Source organism: Stegodyphus dumicola, chromosome 11, assembly GCF_044657685.1.
Source record: "Stegodyphus dumicola isolate Sdum_Otavi_A_Nest chromosome 11, ASM4465768v1".
In the NCBI taxonomy this organism is placed as follows: Eukaryota; Metazoa; Arthropoda; class Arachnida; order Araneae; family Eresidae; genus Stegodyphus; species Stegodyphus dumicola.
Window position 1 is genome coordinate 167,999,869 of NC_140778.1, and position 15,285 is coordinate 168,015,153.

Sequence of the window (15,285 nt, forward strand, 5' to 3'; positions counted from 1 at the left end):
TCCGCCACTCTCAGTTCTCGATCGACGGCACTGCCATCAGGTGTCTTCGTGAGGGTGAAGGTGAGGAATTTTTGGGGAAACCAATTGGATTCAACCAACCACCGGACATCGAGGCACTCAATACTTACCTACAGAAATGCGAGATGATCCTGAATTCCTCACTTGCTCCCTGGCAGCGCATTGACGCGCTCAAATCCTTTGTGTTTCCATCAATGGATTTTGATATGAGGACGGCCCGGTTGAAGAAAACCGACTGGGCAAAGATTGACTCACATGTGCGCCCGCTACTAAAGAGGACTCTCAACCTACCTCCCGAGGCGGCAAATGAATATCTTTACGCGCGAAGGAATCTGCATGCTTTGGTATCCCGCTGGCTGCCGAAAGCTCAGATATAGCAAGGATTGACAGCGCTTTCAAGTTGCTCACTTCATTGGACCCTGGGATACAACAGCTCGCTTGGGAGGACCTTACGCGACTTGTAAGTGGACGACTGAAAAGGGTTCCTTCCTTCTCTGAGATTGCAGCTTTCCTTTCGGGATGTGACGAAGACTTTCCCAGGAGCACCTCCAACCCAATTTCATCAGTTTGGTCCGCGGCCAGAAGCGCAGCCCGTCGCCTAAAAGTCACGTGGACAATTTCTGACGACCACACTGTGGAGATCTCTCATGACGGTACCACCATAACAGCCGGCAAGCGACGCCTTGTATTCCGCACCCTGCGGAATGCCATCAAGAAATCCCGCGCAGAGAAACTCATCACTTATCCCAACCAGGGCAAGGCGATGGAATGCGCAGCGGCTGCCAAAGCAAGCTCTCACTTTTTCCGGAACGGGGCATTTACACGATTCGCCGACTGGCGATTTATACATCGTGCAAGGCTAAACCTCGTCCCCCTGAACGGTGTTCGTCGCAATGTGAATGGCTCCCGTGGCTGCAGAAGATGCAACTTTGAGCTCGAGACCCTCCCGCATGTCCTCTGCCACTGCATGAGATACAGCCGTCTCTACCAAGCGAGGCACAATGCAGTGGTAGAGAGGATTAAAAAGACAGCCAGTGGAAGGTGGCAGCTCCTCTCCGAGAACCGGCCAGTCAGAGGACTCCCGCTACGCCCGGACATCATCCTAACAAGAGACAACGCATGCCTCATCCTAGACATAACAGTTGCTTTTGACAACCGTCGGTCTTCATTTGATGCTGCTCGCCGAGAGAAGATGAACAAGTACCGTCCGCTAATCGAAGCACTGAAATCTACATACAACGATGTGCGCGTAGAAGCAATTGTAATCGGAGCACTAGGATCATGGGATCCAAACAACGATAAAGTTCTCAGCAGGATCTGCAGCAGGAAGTACGCATCACTTATGCGAAAGCTCATCGTAAGTGAAACAATAAGTAAATCAAGGGATATCTATGTGGAGCATCTCACGGACGTCAGACAGGAGAACTGGTAAATTTAACATGGACTCACTGAACTATCCGATTAAGTGTTCACAAAGTACAAACCCCCGAAATATGTAAGTAGAAAGAAAAACCTAGTATGTTGTACATAAGTGCTTGGTTCTGAAAATAGTTGTTGTACATATCTGCTTCGCTCTGTAAATAATTGTAAATAGAAAATTAATGTATAATAGAATTGTAAAATGATATTTCTGCCACGCAAATATCATTCTTCTGTAAAGTGGCCAAAAATATTGTTCAATAAAAAACATCTGTTCTTATCAGCTTAATATCTGATACGACGTCGACATGACGTCAAGATATTAAACTAATTTTTGCAGATAGGCTTGTGGTTAGGAATTTATTCCGCCCTCGCCACGGGTTGGCCTGCTATGGCACTACTTGCAGGATACGGCCCACAATATATCCAAAAAGCAGAAACTTCACTCACCCACTGCATCCTCAGGAAAACGTCCTTTTAAAATGGCCCCTTCAAATTTCAGAAAACCGAAGGTCTGACAACATCATACCTTTGTACGAGTGTGCGGCGACCTGCTTTTTTTTTAACTCGGGCCCCTCGTTCTTTTCCTCGGAATGGGAACATTCTGGAGCCTCAGGTTAACCCTCGTTCTTTTCAGTGTCAAGTTCTGGTTTCTGTAAATACGAAGTTTTATTCGTATTTACAGAAATCCCATAAAATCCACATTTTTTTCCCCGTACTGTTAACAACTTACTCATTCTGTCTGACTGATTGAAGGAAGATCGGCCTCGAAATATCACTCAAATTTCATTTGCAGTAACATTTTTGTCTCATTTCATGTAAGTTTGAGAGAATTCCTATTCACATTTGCCAGATCTTTCCCACTACAGCGCGCGTATACACATTGCTTCTTTCAACACACGAGCCTTTTTATTGTAAATAACTCTCAAAAGGGTGTAAAATGTTTGTAGGCACACTGCAGCAACAAAGATTTTTCTGTCTGTTTCCTAATGTTTTGTTTGTCTCTGTATGATTTCTAAACGCCAGCTAATTGTAATGGTCTACAATTATTGTTAAGGATTGTTGTATTTATGTTTTTATTCATTCATTCATTTATTTTGTTGGCACATTAATATTAACAAACGGGAAAATGCCAATAGATGGCTGCACTATGCAGGAAGCAGTTTATTCTGAGTTTTGAGATGGCTTGCCCGCCACTAGTGTGGAAGTGTAGAATACAAAGTAATCATTAATTGTAAATTAAAAAGTACTGTTTTATTGTACATATTACAAATGAATTTGTAAAGTGTTTTTTGTAATTTTTCTGTTTGTTTAATTGTTTTAAGTTCCTAATATTTCACTCTGTGTTTTCAAGTGCAACGTTTGAACTGAAGAGAGAGAGAGAGTATCTCTGAGTTGGAAACCATGTGCTGGACTGTGCATGTCGAGTTTGTGTCAATCAAACTCTGGCATTATGTAATGCAGTTTTGGCTGATAAATTTTACTGTCCAAATATTTGTTTAATCACAAAAAATAATTTCTTCCCAAGCATGGGCATTCGATAACTCCAGGAATATTTATTTATTTATTTTTGGTTTTGCTATTTTTATTGCCTTTGTAATTACATTTGTTTTATATTCACCTGCAGTGAAGAATGAGATTTTTCGGAGGAGGAAGCTACTCCAGAGAAATGAACACTTTCATGAATATTTCATTGTCCTCTTTTCCCATCTGAAAAAAAATTGAGAAAATACGAGAATATTATGTTGCATGGTGCATAAGCTTATAAAAGCTGGAGGAAAACACCGGAATTCAGTTGTTTACTTACTGCTGTTATTGACTGTAGCGATTTCGCGTTGAGATCGGATTAACTTTTTCTACTTTGAATTTTGTTCCGGCCAACGTTTCCGTAAAACGTCCAATATAACTACTGTAAGTTATTGCGATATTGTAGAAATATCTGTGAGGATATTTCAGCATTGTGGTTCATTTGCTGTAGTAAGAATAAAATTTGCAATTAAATCTTGAATGAAATGAACTTTTGACGTCCTTGGCTTTTTAAAACTAGCCCCGCCCAAGGAGGAGGGGACTGACGCCTCCAGAATGGGAATATTAGAAAGGACCGCAAAATGATCCACTTGACTAGACAGAAATTGGTCATCCTTGTACACCTCTTTTTTTGTAACACAGGAGGAGGATGAAATAACGACATATCATAAAAAACCCCCAAGCAGCACTCGCTAACCTGAGTCTTCTGCACCCCCTTCTCCCCCTGCACGAATGCTCAGGACTTTTGAAATATGAAAAATTGAAAGTGAATTCATCACGCCAGAGAATTCTGCATCGCTTCTCGGCCTTTTGGCTAAGATCAAAGTGTAGTAAATCGGTCGAGTTACCGATACTTTTTCATCTTTTTTGGTCACTTCTTACTGTTTTTACAGGTAGACTGGTGGTTAAAGATGTTTCCTGTTTCTAGGCCTCGCCCACCGCCGAGGCCCCGCCCACCGCCTGGAGTTCGGAGCCCTGGAAGACGCTCACCGCCTCCTGAAGCCAGTTTCGGAGTCCTGGATGCCGGAGCAGGTTCCCATACGGTGCATGGAGTCCCTGGAGACGTTCCTGTTGTAGCTGTTGACCGTGGAGTGCCTGCCGTTCCCGCTGGAGGTCCTGTTGCTGGATCCATTGGAACCTGTTCCCGTGCTGTTCATGGAGTCCCTGGAGCAGCTGTTGACCATGGAGTGCCCGCCGTTCCCGCTGGAGCTATCCCTGGATCCAATGGAGTCGTCCCTCTTGCTCCGGGATCAGCCGCTGATGCTTCCCAAGCCATCCCTGGATCTATTGGAGCCTCTCCTGGTGCGCCTGATGCTGAAGCTGAGGCCCCCGGATTGTCTGAGGCCATTCCTTCCTACCCTGGAGCTTCTGAAGACATCCCTGTGACGGCCGGAGCCTTCCCGGTTGCATCTGTCCCTGGATTGATCCAATCCGTTCCGGCTACTTCCCAAGTCGCCGCTGCAGACCATGGATCCTCCGATGGAAACTCTTGTGTCGTCGCTGGATCTGCCGGAGCTATTCCTGCCCTTGGAGCGAGTGCCTCTCCCGAAATTGCCACTGGAGGTTCCAGAGCTGTTCCTGCATCTTCTAGTGCCACTGCTCATCCTGGAGTCGCCGCTGTGGTCCCTAGTGCCACGCCTTGCCTGCCCGGAGCCGGCTCGTCTGCCAGGAGTGTGCCCACCTACTACTACGGGAGTATCGCCACTAGTGAAGCCACGCCCACCGGGTCGTCCTCCTTGCCCAGACACGTGCCAGCTTTCGTTACACCCTCTGGACCGCCCCTTTCCAAAGGTGGACACTTACGCCAACTGTTGGATAGAATTCAAGCCAAGACTTCTGGCTGCACACCGCTCCTACCTGTGGTCACTTGTCAACCTAGTGAACGAAGGACACCAGAGGGTTCATCACTCGCCAAGTCTGCTCACACGTCCTCCTCTGCCAAGGACACGCCCACCACACCCCAGTCTACATTCGCATGCTACGTCTGCGGATTGGAGTGTACGAGCAGAAGGGGCCTCAGAAGGCATACAAGGACGCACGTGCAGGAGAAAGACAGTCAGCTCCACCCACCTCCTGACAGAAGGGTAGCTGCGAGCATTCCTGGGTCATTGATCTCGCCCGTATGTCATCATACACGGGCTCGGACGGCGGCTGGTCATGCCTGCTCATCGAACACACTCACGATCTCACCCCCACGCACTTACGCTGAAGCTCTTTCTTCGCCATCCATGAGAGAGAGTTCTGCTCATCCTGCTTCAACCGGTCCTCTCTGCGCAGTGATCACCTCCACCGCGGGGACGGAGTCTCTGACGTCCAACGTACCTGCTAAATCCAAGGTGTTTCCTGCGGAGAACACAAGGAACTTGCTGCCACCTTCGGAGACGTCAATCCCGTCGACACCATACTTCACCCTCCCGGCCAGGAATTCTACTCCCACCGTCATACCTGGACCAAAGACTAATGCTTCCACACCTCAACTGGCGTCTGCCGTCACCTGCCCGGATTGTGGTCGCTCCTGCCTGAATAAGAAACAGCTGCGGTCCCATCGTCACCTCCGTCACAGACAGGCTCCGCCTCCCACCTCTCCTGGAGACGATGACTTTACCTCCTCAACTCCTGAGACACTGACTGACGCCGCTTCTTCACCGCCCGCTGCTCCTGCACCAGGCCCCGTCCACACGGACTGCACTGCCTCTGGCTCAACAGACGCTGCTCCTCAACCTGCTTTAACTGCCACTGTCCCGGTGACCACTTCGCCTAGTAAAGACCTACCTGGTGAATCCGATGTCGCACCTCAAGTACCCTGCCAGACACGCTTGGATACTACCTCCAGCGCTGGAGACACGACTGATGCGGACGTCCTCATCCTATGCCTCACTCCCTCAGAAAGGACTGATCTGCTCTCTACTGAATTGCCCGCACCAGACAGCAATGTAATACGCTCACATGCTGCTACGACTTCTACTGAGCAAATTGCACCTGGCCCACGTCCTAGCAGGCCATTGCAGAACCTGTCAGTGAGGGAGCCTTTGCCTATGCCCACTCATGTGGAGAATCATGAGTCCTGCCCAGAGACATCCTGCCGACGTGACTCTATTGTCCATCTACTCTTCCCGATGCAAGACACACTCCACTGCACCGAAAGGGACTGCCATAGGACATTCCATTCGAAACGCTAGACCCAACTCCGCCACTCGCTCTGCAGACACCTCTTGTACACACATGGCATAGATGTTGCTAGCACTCGGAACTGGTGTGCACACTGCCTATTGCCCATCGCCGTTAAGGTCTCGACCCATCAATGCTTTAGAGACCGGCCCGTAGTCGTCGAATCGGGCATTCAACATCGTTGGAGATGTACCCAGTGCGACTTCTCATGCCAAACACGGGGTGGATTCCTTAACCACCAAGCACGCCACCGACGTGAACGGCAGCGCTTACTCCAGCCACCTCTAGTGACGCCTCTCCTTCCCTCCACCTCGGCAAGACGACAGGCACGGACTGCACGATTCCGTACATCTCGCCAAGATGATGCTAGAACTGATGGACCTTCCACTGCCTACCAATCGACAAGTGCAACAGACCCTAATACCTTGCCCTATCAAGAGGATGCCGCACCTCCAGGAACAGACATGAGGACTACCCCATAGGTTGATGCGCCTTTGACTGACAATCTGAGAACCAACCCTTCCTTTGAAGAACACTCCCCGGAGCCGTCCTTCCCGGATTCGCCTTCACCTACCGGTCCTACAGTTACACCCGACTCACCGGTTCCAGAAGCCGTATCGGATGATGCCGAGAGATCTCCACTGGGTGGTGTAGAAATACAAGTCACGTCCCCCCTTGAACACTTCGTAGAACGACTGGAAGAGTTTTCCGACCCGATGACCACTGAGCAGTGGGATGCCTTTTCCACGTTACTTGACGAGATCTTGATGGCCGCCGCGAGTGCAGTTCGTCTTCCTCCCGCTAGCGAGGATGTAACTGGAAACAACAACAATTCCGCCAAGATACGTGATGACCCAAAGTTGCTCCAGAAACTCTACCGTCGTAACCGACGCAGAGCGGTCCGACTGATTTGCGGGGATGATTCACAGAGATGCCCAATTGGAAGACAGGATATACAAGATCACTTTGCTGCTGCCCTATGCAACAACCGAGTTGACACCTCAGTGTACACCTCACCATCCCCTCTCCCCAGAGAACTTGACCTCTCTCCATTTTCTCCTGCAGAGATCGCAAGGAAACTCTATTCAGCTGAAAACTCGGCACCCGGACACGATCGACTCTCATACAACCATTGGAAGGCCGTTGATCCGGACTGTACAGTACTCGCAGCCATCTTCAACATCTGCTTGAAAGCTAGGAAAGTCCCTGCAGCTTGGAAAGACTCTCGTACTATCCTGTTACCCGAAGGGGGTGACCCGCATAACATCAAAAACTGGCGTCCTATCTCGCTGAGTGTTACGATTGCCAAGCTGTTCTGTGGTTGCCTGGCACGACGGTTCACTTCTTGGCTCATCGACAACTGCATCCTCTCCCCGTCACAGAAGGGATTTCTACCCTTCGACGGGGTGTTTGAAAATAACTTCGTTGTTCAGCAGAGAATCCAGCTAGCACGGACCAGCCAATCTGACACCTGCCTGGCGTCATTGGACCTATCCAATGCCTTCGGATCCGTGCCCCACGATGCAATTTTTGCTGCGCTTCGAGCCTCTGGAGGTGGGAATCATTTCACCGAGCTGATACAGGAGCTGTACACGGATGCGTCCACACGCGTCTTCACAGAGGAAGGCCCCACGGATCCAATTCCAATTGACATCGGAGTACGTCAGGGTTGCCCCCTAAGTGGGCTGTTGTTCAACTTGACCATCAACCCGATACTTGTCGCAGTCCAAGGGCAAAGTCCTCTACATCGCATACTGGCGTATGCCGACGACCTACTGCTACTCGCGCCCTCCCCTGCGGAGCTGCAAACTCAACTCAATCTGACGCACAACCTGGTTGGAAAGCTTGGCCTCTACATCAACCCTAGAAAATGCTTCTCCCTACATATCTCCGGAGCTCGCCCAACGGGTGTCCGCCACTCTCAGTTCTCGATCGACGGCACTGCCATCAGGTGTCTTCGTGAGGGTGAAGGTGAGGAATTTTTGGGGAAACCAATTGGATTCAACCAACCACCGGACATCGAGGCACTCAATACTTACCTACAGAAATGCGAGATGATCCTGAATTCGCCACTTGCTCCCTGGCAGCGCATTGACGCGCTCAAATCCTTTGTGTTTCCATCAATGGATTTTGATATGAGGACGGCCCGGTTGAAGAAAACCGACTGGGCAAAGATTGACTCACATGTGCGCCCGCTACTAAAGAGGACTCTCAACCTACCTCCCGAGGCGGCAAATGAATATCTTTACGGCGCGAAGGAATCTGCATGCTTTGGTATCCCGCTGGCTGCCGAAAGCTCAGATATAGCAAGGATTGACAGCGCTTTCAAGTTGCTCACTTCATTGGACCCTGGGATACAACAGCTCGCTTGGGAGGACCTTACGCGACTTGTAAGTGGACGACTGAAAAGGGTTCCTTCCTTCTCTGAGATTGCAGCTTTCCTTTCGGGATGTGACGAAGACTTTCCCAGGAGCACCTCCAACCCAATTTCATCAGTTTGGTCCGCGGCCAGAAGCGCAGCCCGTCGCCTAAAAGTCACGTGGACAATTTCTGACGACCACACTGTGGAGATCTCTCATGACGGTACCACCATAACAGCCGGCAAGCGACGCCTTGTATTCCGCACCCTGCGGAATGCCATCAAGAAATCCCGCGCAGAGAAACTCATCACTTATCCCAACCAGGGCAAGGCGATGGAATGCGCAGCGGCTGCCAAAGCAAGCTCTCACTTTTTCCGGAACGGGGCATTTACACGATTCGCCGACTGGCGATTTATACATCGTGCAAGGCTAAACCTCGTCCCCCTGAACGGTGTTCGTCGCAATGTGAATGGCTCCCGTGGCTGCAGAAGATGCAACTTTGAGCTCGAGACCCTCCCGCATGTCCTCTGCCACTGCATGAGATACAGCCGTCTCTACCAAGCGAGGCACAATGCAGTGGTAGAGAGGATTAAAAAGGCAGCCAGTGGAAGGTGGCAGCTCCTCTCCGAGAACCGGCCAGTCAGAGGACTCCCGCTACGCCCGGACATCATCCTAACAAGAGACAACGCATGCCTCATCCTAGACATAACAGTTGCTTTTGACAACCGTCGGTCTTCATTTGATGCTGCTCGCCGAGAGAAGATGAACAAGTACCGTCCGCTAATCGAAGCAAATCTTCTACGCGCACATCGTTGAAATCTACATACAACGATGTGCGCGTAGAAGCAATTGTAATCGGAGCACTAGGATCATGGGATCCAAACAACGATAAAGTTCTCAGCAGGATCTGCAGCAGGAAGTACGCATCACTTATGCGAAAGCTCATCGTAAGTGAAACAATAAGTAAATCAAGGGATATCTATGTGGAGCATCTCACGGACGTCAGACAGGAGAACTGGTAAATTTAACATGGACTCACTGAACTATCCGATTAAGTGTTCACAAAGTACAAACCCCCGAAATATGTAAGTAGAAAGAAAAACCTAGTATGTTGTACATAAGTGCTTGGTTCTGAAAATAGTTGTTGTACATATCTGTTCTTATCAGCTTAATTTGCCGGTTTGATTTATTTTTATAGGTTCACCGGTGGATATGCTGATAGAGTAGTTGCCTCGTCCGGAGGGCGGAGCCAAGGTGGATCTTTGGTAAGTTTTGCTTTATTTTGTCTCTTTTTCTCCTACTGATGCTTGATGGGTTGGTGACCTTTACTTGCGTCAGTAGGAACCTTTCCTTTCCCTGTGAGCGTGCAGGTGTCTTTTCCCGCTATCACCGAACTAGCCGTTTTCGGTTAATCCATGTGATGGGTGGGGTCTAACTTTTTCTACCTCTTTCCTGTCTATTCTTGCTCTTCTTTAGTATTTTTTCGCTATTTAGTGTTAAAATGCTTTCGTTGAGCCCTTATTTTTTCCTTTGCACAAACTCACTATTATGGTGGGCGTGGTCTTTCCTTTATTTCATCCCTATCTCTTTGCTCCTTCCGCTATCGTTTGTTTCGTTTTATTTATTTTTCCCATGTCCAGGTTAGTTTCGATCTAACTGGTTGGTTTTTATGCTTACTCGGATTAGTGTCCCGGAGTAGCCGTGAGCCCTTAGCCTGTGTTCTGCCACAGGTCAGGGATCGAGTAAGCTTCCGATTACCCATCCATGTGAAAAGGACACCCGGCTGGGTACGGCCTTTAGTGGGGCGTAATCTTCCAAGTCCTGGTCATCGTCTTTGCTCTCCTGTCAATGGTTTTTCCTTTCGAGTATTTAGTCTCGATAGGTGCCTCGACCCCCAGTTCGTCGTGGGTCCAGGGACTTACCTCCATTGGTGTCTTAGCAGACAGGCCACTCGGTTGAGTGAATCCTTAGCTCGACACCAATTTCCATCCAAATCGGCTAGTTGCACGCGCTAGTTTCTCCGCCTACCCTGGTTATGTTTTTTTTTTTTTTTTTTTTTTTTCCTACCAGATCCACCCAAAGCTTCGACAGTTGCTCTTGCCCTCTGACTGTTTTATGTTTGATCTTGCCAAAAGTGCTTTGTTCTTGCTTTTTGTGCTGCTGTGTTTCTCTCCATTTTTTTTCAGCTATGCCTGGACCACCGAATGATGCCGGCTCCTCGAGTGACTACATTCCAGTTCCGGTTCGTCCGCCCAGAATCCCGTCGCCAACAACTCCTAGCCTACCTCGGATGTTGCCTACGGCTTCTACGATACCTGCTGTGGATATGCGCTCCTCTCTTGCTGTGTCGTCACCTCAGCCCTGCTCTGTCACCTGTCTGCCTGTTGAAAACCATGCTTCTGCTATGCGTTCCAGCTCAAGACCTCCTGTCCGACATGTTGCTGCGGCTGCCACGCCTTCCGGTCCTCCACTGCTACGAGGTGGTAATCTCAGGCAACTCCTAGCAAAGATCTACGAAAGGTCGCCTGACTCAGTTTACCGTCGCTCTTGTGGCTCACCTCCTGGACCCCGCTCTTCACAGTCTCCCACCTTGGATCTTCATCCCACTGGATCTTCGTCTGACTCGCCTGCCTCTTCTCTCTTTGATGTTTCCTCTGACTCGCCAGTGTGCCACCACACTCGTTCGCGTGCTGCTGTCAAACATACCTGCTCTGGACCGCCTCCTCCTGGATCTCCTTCCACGATGTCTCCTGATTGCACAGTTGTCCCTGCACCTAGCGGCGACATCTTGCCTCCTGTCTGCCCTGTGACGTCTGCCCCAGGTTCCTCATCTTGCGCCAGTGATCCGACTGCCGTGTCCTCCTGTCTGCCGGATGCCAGCACCTCCGTTTCCCCTTCTCCTCCTCCGCCTGCCTTGATCATCTGTGGTGACTGTGGAATGTCCTGTATCAACAAGAAACAGCTGCGCTTCCACTGGTACCGACGTCACAGATCCTCTCCCAGCTCTGACTCTCCTCGTGATTTCCGGCTTCCTGCTTCTGATTCTCCGACTGCCGCCCCCAGAACTTCGCCTCCTCCCAGTTCTCCTGGCCTTGACACCACCTACATCGGCCCTCAGGGTCCTGATTCCACTTGTCGGGTCGACTCTACGCTGCATCTCGTCTTTCCTGTCAACGACGTCTTCTCCTGCACGGAAGTAAACTGCAGCCTTCTATTTAGGTCCAACTCCTGGTCAAGGATGAAGAAGTCTCTCACACGCCACCTTCTCCAGGAGCATCAGCTTCCCATCTCTTCCTGCATGAAATGGTGCAGTCACTGTTGCATGCTCTTGGTGAACAAGGTGTCTTCCCATTCCTGCTTCCGTTCTTCTCCTACTGTCCTCTCGTCTGGTGCTTCGTTCCGGTGGAAATGTTCAGTGTGTCCCTTCTCCTGTCCTTCCAGAAAAGGTCTCTTCAACCACTCTGCCTTCCATCAGCGAGCTGAACGTAATGCTACCTCTGATAATATTGCTCTCCCTCTTCCTGTCCCTCAAAGACCGAGAAGACCACGCCAACAACCTACCCAGGTTTCTCCTGCTGCTGCTTCCACGGTGCCTGCTCCTCCGCCTGCTGTACCCGCCGTTCCTATGAATGATGCTCTTGCCTCGACTGCCGCACCCTCGCCTCCTGTTCCTTCTGCTGCAGTCTCTCCAGAGCGTCCTCACTCATCTCCTACTTCTTCACCTGGTACTCCTGCTTCTCCTGCCAGAAGATCATCTCCTTCTGCTTCTCCAGTCTCTCCTGCACTTTCTTCGCCGGCTCTCTCGCTCTCTGCTCCAGCGGACGACTTTCTCAATTCAAGCTTCCTTGATGATGGATTCTCCGTTCCTTCCGGTAGCCTTCGTGACTCCGCGACTGTTCCCTCCATTGACACCCTGCTTCCGGATGATTCCCCACTGCTGCAGTTCAGCGAGACCCTCCAGCGCCTCTCCTCTGCTCCAGATGACAATAACACCTGGTCCGAATTCGAGACCTGCCTTGATGCCATCATCTCCTCTGCCTCTGATACTGTCAAGCTCCCTCCACCTGTGCCTCCTGAAGAGTCTGGGTTTCGCCGCACACCGGACGCCTCCAATCCCCGTGTCATACAGAGGATCTACCGGATGAATCGTCGGAGAGCCCTCCGACTCATCACCCAACGTGACTCCTCTTTCTGTGCGATTCCTGCGGAAGATCTTGCTGCCCACTTCTCTGAAAAGTACTCTCCACGGGATGCAGACACTTCCATCTTCTGCCAGCATGCTTCTGATCGTCCTCCTGTTGACATGTCGCCGTTCTCCCCTTCTGAAGTGCGTTCCAAGCTGATGGCTTGTGAAAATTCCGCGCCTGGCCCTGATCGGCTTTCTTACAGACACTGGAGAGATGTCGACCCCGAATGCAAGGCACTTTGTGCTATTTTTAACATCTGCTTGAAGCTGCGACGCATTCCGGCCTCTTGGAAGTCCTCTCGCACGTTTCTTATCTTCAAGGATGGGGACCCCTCCGTTATTGACAACTGGCGACCCATCGCCCTTAGCTCGTGCATATCAAGGCTCTTTGCTGGTTGCATGGCACGTCGTTTCTCCAGCTGGCTTTCTACACACGACGTTCTCAGCCCCTGCCAGAAAGGTTTCCTTGCTCATGATGGTGTCTTTGAACACAATTTCATCCTCCACAGTCAACTCCAATTAGCTCGTCGATCCAGGTCTGAATTGTGCTTAGCATCCTTAGACATTTCTAATGCCTTTGGATCCGTGCCACACTCAGCCATCTATGCTGCTCTCTCTGACTCCGGTGTTGGTGACGACTTCTCTTCCCTCATCAGGTCCTTCTACAGTGGCTCTACCACCTCCTTCTTGTCAAGTGATGGCACGTCCTGTCCTGTCGACATCCACGCTGGGGTTCGCCAAGGCTGCCCACTTAGCGGACTCCTATTCAACCTTGTCATCGACCCCGTCCTTCGCTGTGTTGAATCGATGTCTCCGGTTCCAAAGATTCTGGCCTATGCTGATGACCTCCTCCTGTTGGCGCCTTCTCCTGAAGCACTCCAGCATGACCTCCTCCGGGTCCAAGATGCATGTTCCAGGCTCAATCTCTTGCTGAACCCCAAGAAGTGCCGCTCCTTCCACTTCTCTGCTGTTCGCTCCTCCCGTGTTCTTCCGACTGCCTTCTACATCTCTGAAGTTCCAATTCCTGCACTTAAAGAGGGTGAATTCTTCAAGTTTCTTGGTAAGCCCATTGGCTTCAACCTCCCGCCTGCACGTGCCCAACTCCGCGACTTCTTGTCACTGGCCAAGTGTATTTCTGAATCTAAGCTGGCACCCTGGCAACGGATTGATGCTCTTAAGACCTTCTTCTTCCCGTCGCTCCTGTTTCCCATGAAGACGTCTCAGTTCTCCAAAACTGACTGGAAAAAGATCGACGATCTCCTCAAGCCTGCCATTAAAAGGACCCTGAACCTCCCCCCAGAAGCCTCCAATAACTATCTCTACGGCCTCTCCGGGAAAGGTTCCTTCGGTGTCCCTCTTGCCGCCGAAGACTCCGACATTGCTGCTGTGGACGGTGCGTTTAAGCTCCTAACATCTAGGGACCCACTCGTTCGCAAGCTTGCTTGGGATGATCTTTGTGGATACATTCGCGCTCGGATCCAGCTGTCTCCATCTCCTTCTATCGTCAGCCAGTTCCTTTCTGCATCGGATGAGGGACCATTCGCCGCCACCAGCAACCCCACCTCTTCACTATGGTCTGCTGCCCGCGCTGCCTCTCGCCGCCTTAACATCTCCTGGAGCTTTGACAACGACGGCTGCCCTTCCATCTCCTGTGGGAATTCTACCATCTTTCCTAGCAACAGGAACTCTATTTTCAAATCCTTTCGTCACCTTAGAAGATCTTGCAGGCTCCAAGATTTGGTGAATCTCCCAAGTCAAGGAAAATCCATGGAATGCGTTTCGGCTGCACGTGCAAGCTCACACTTCTTCCATGAGGGATCGTTCATTCGCTTTGCCGACTGGCGCTTTATCCACCGCGCCCGCCTCAACCTCGTGCCACTGAACGCCTCCAAACCATGGGATCGCACTCGCCGTGCATGTCGTCGCTGCCCCTTTCCAGAGGAGACTCTGCCTCATGTAATCTGTCATTGCATGAAGTATTCGCGGCTCTACCAGAACAGGCACAATTCCATCGTCAAGAGGTTAAAGGATGCTGCTTCTGGTCGCTGGAACGTCCTTTCTGAGAATCTGGCTATTGAAGGATCTTCCCTGAGACCCGATCTTGTCCTTTCCAAAGACGACTCTTGCCTCATTATTGATGTGACCGTCGCCTTTGAGAATCGACTCGCCTCTTTTCAACATGCAAGAACTGAGAAGGAGACCAAATATCGTCCTGTTGCCGACCTTCTAAGAAGAAAGTTTAGAAATGTTCGTACCGAGGCCATTGTTGTTGGTGCTCTAGGATCATGGGATCCGGCAAATGACAGAGTTGTGAGACGTCTCTGCACAAATAAGTATGCAAACTTAATGCGCAAACTTATTGTTAGCGAAACCATCCGGGCATCGAGAGACATTTATATCGAACATTTAACAGGCACACGCCAAAACAATCAAAACAACCAGTGATGTACATAATGCTAAATATTTTATTGTAAATAACGTTAAAGAAATTATATTGTTACGTCTTCATTGTTTTATCTTTTTGTCGAAATTCTTTATATTATTTATTAATAACGAAAATCGCACTGCGTGCGTCATTGTCTGACACGCCATGATCAGATCAATGCT

At 50.1% G+C, this 15,285-nt stretch overlaps 2 pseudogenes; both read left to right on the top strand.

The window, feature by feature from the left end:
- Window positions 1-1,687: 1,687 nt before the first annotated feature.
- On the top strand, window positions 1,688-1,861 carry LOC146994798 (U2 spliceosomal RNA; annotated as a pseudogene).
- Window positions 1,862-3,758: 1,897 nt separating this feature from the next.
- LOC146994799 (U2 spliceosomal RNA) lies at window positions 3,759-3,908 on the top strand (annotated as a pseudogene).
- The last annotated feature ends 11,377 nt before the right edge of the window (window positions 3,909-15,285 follow it).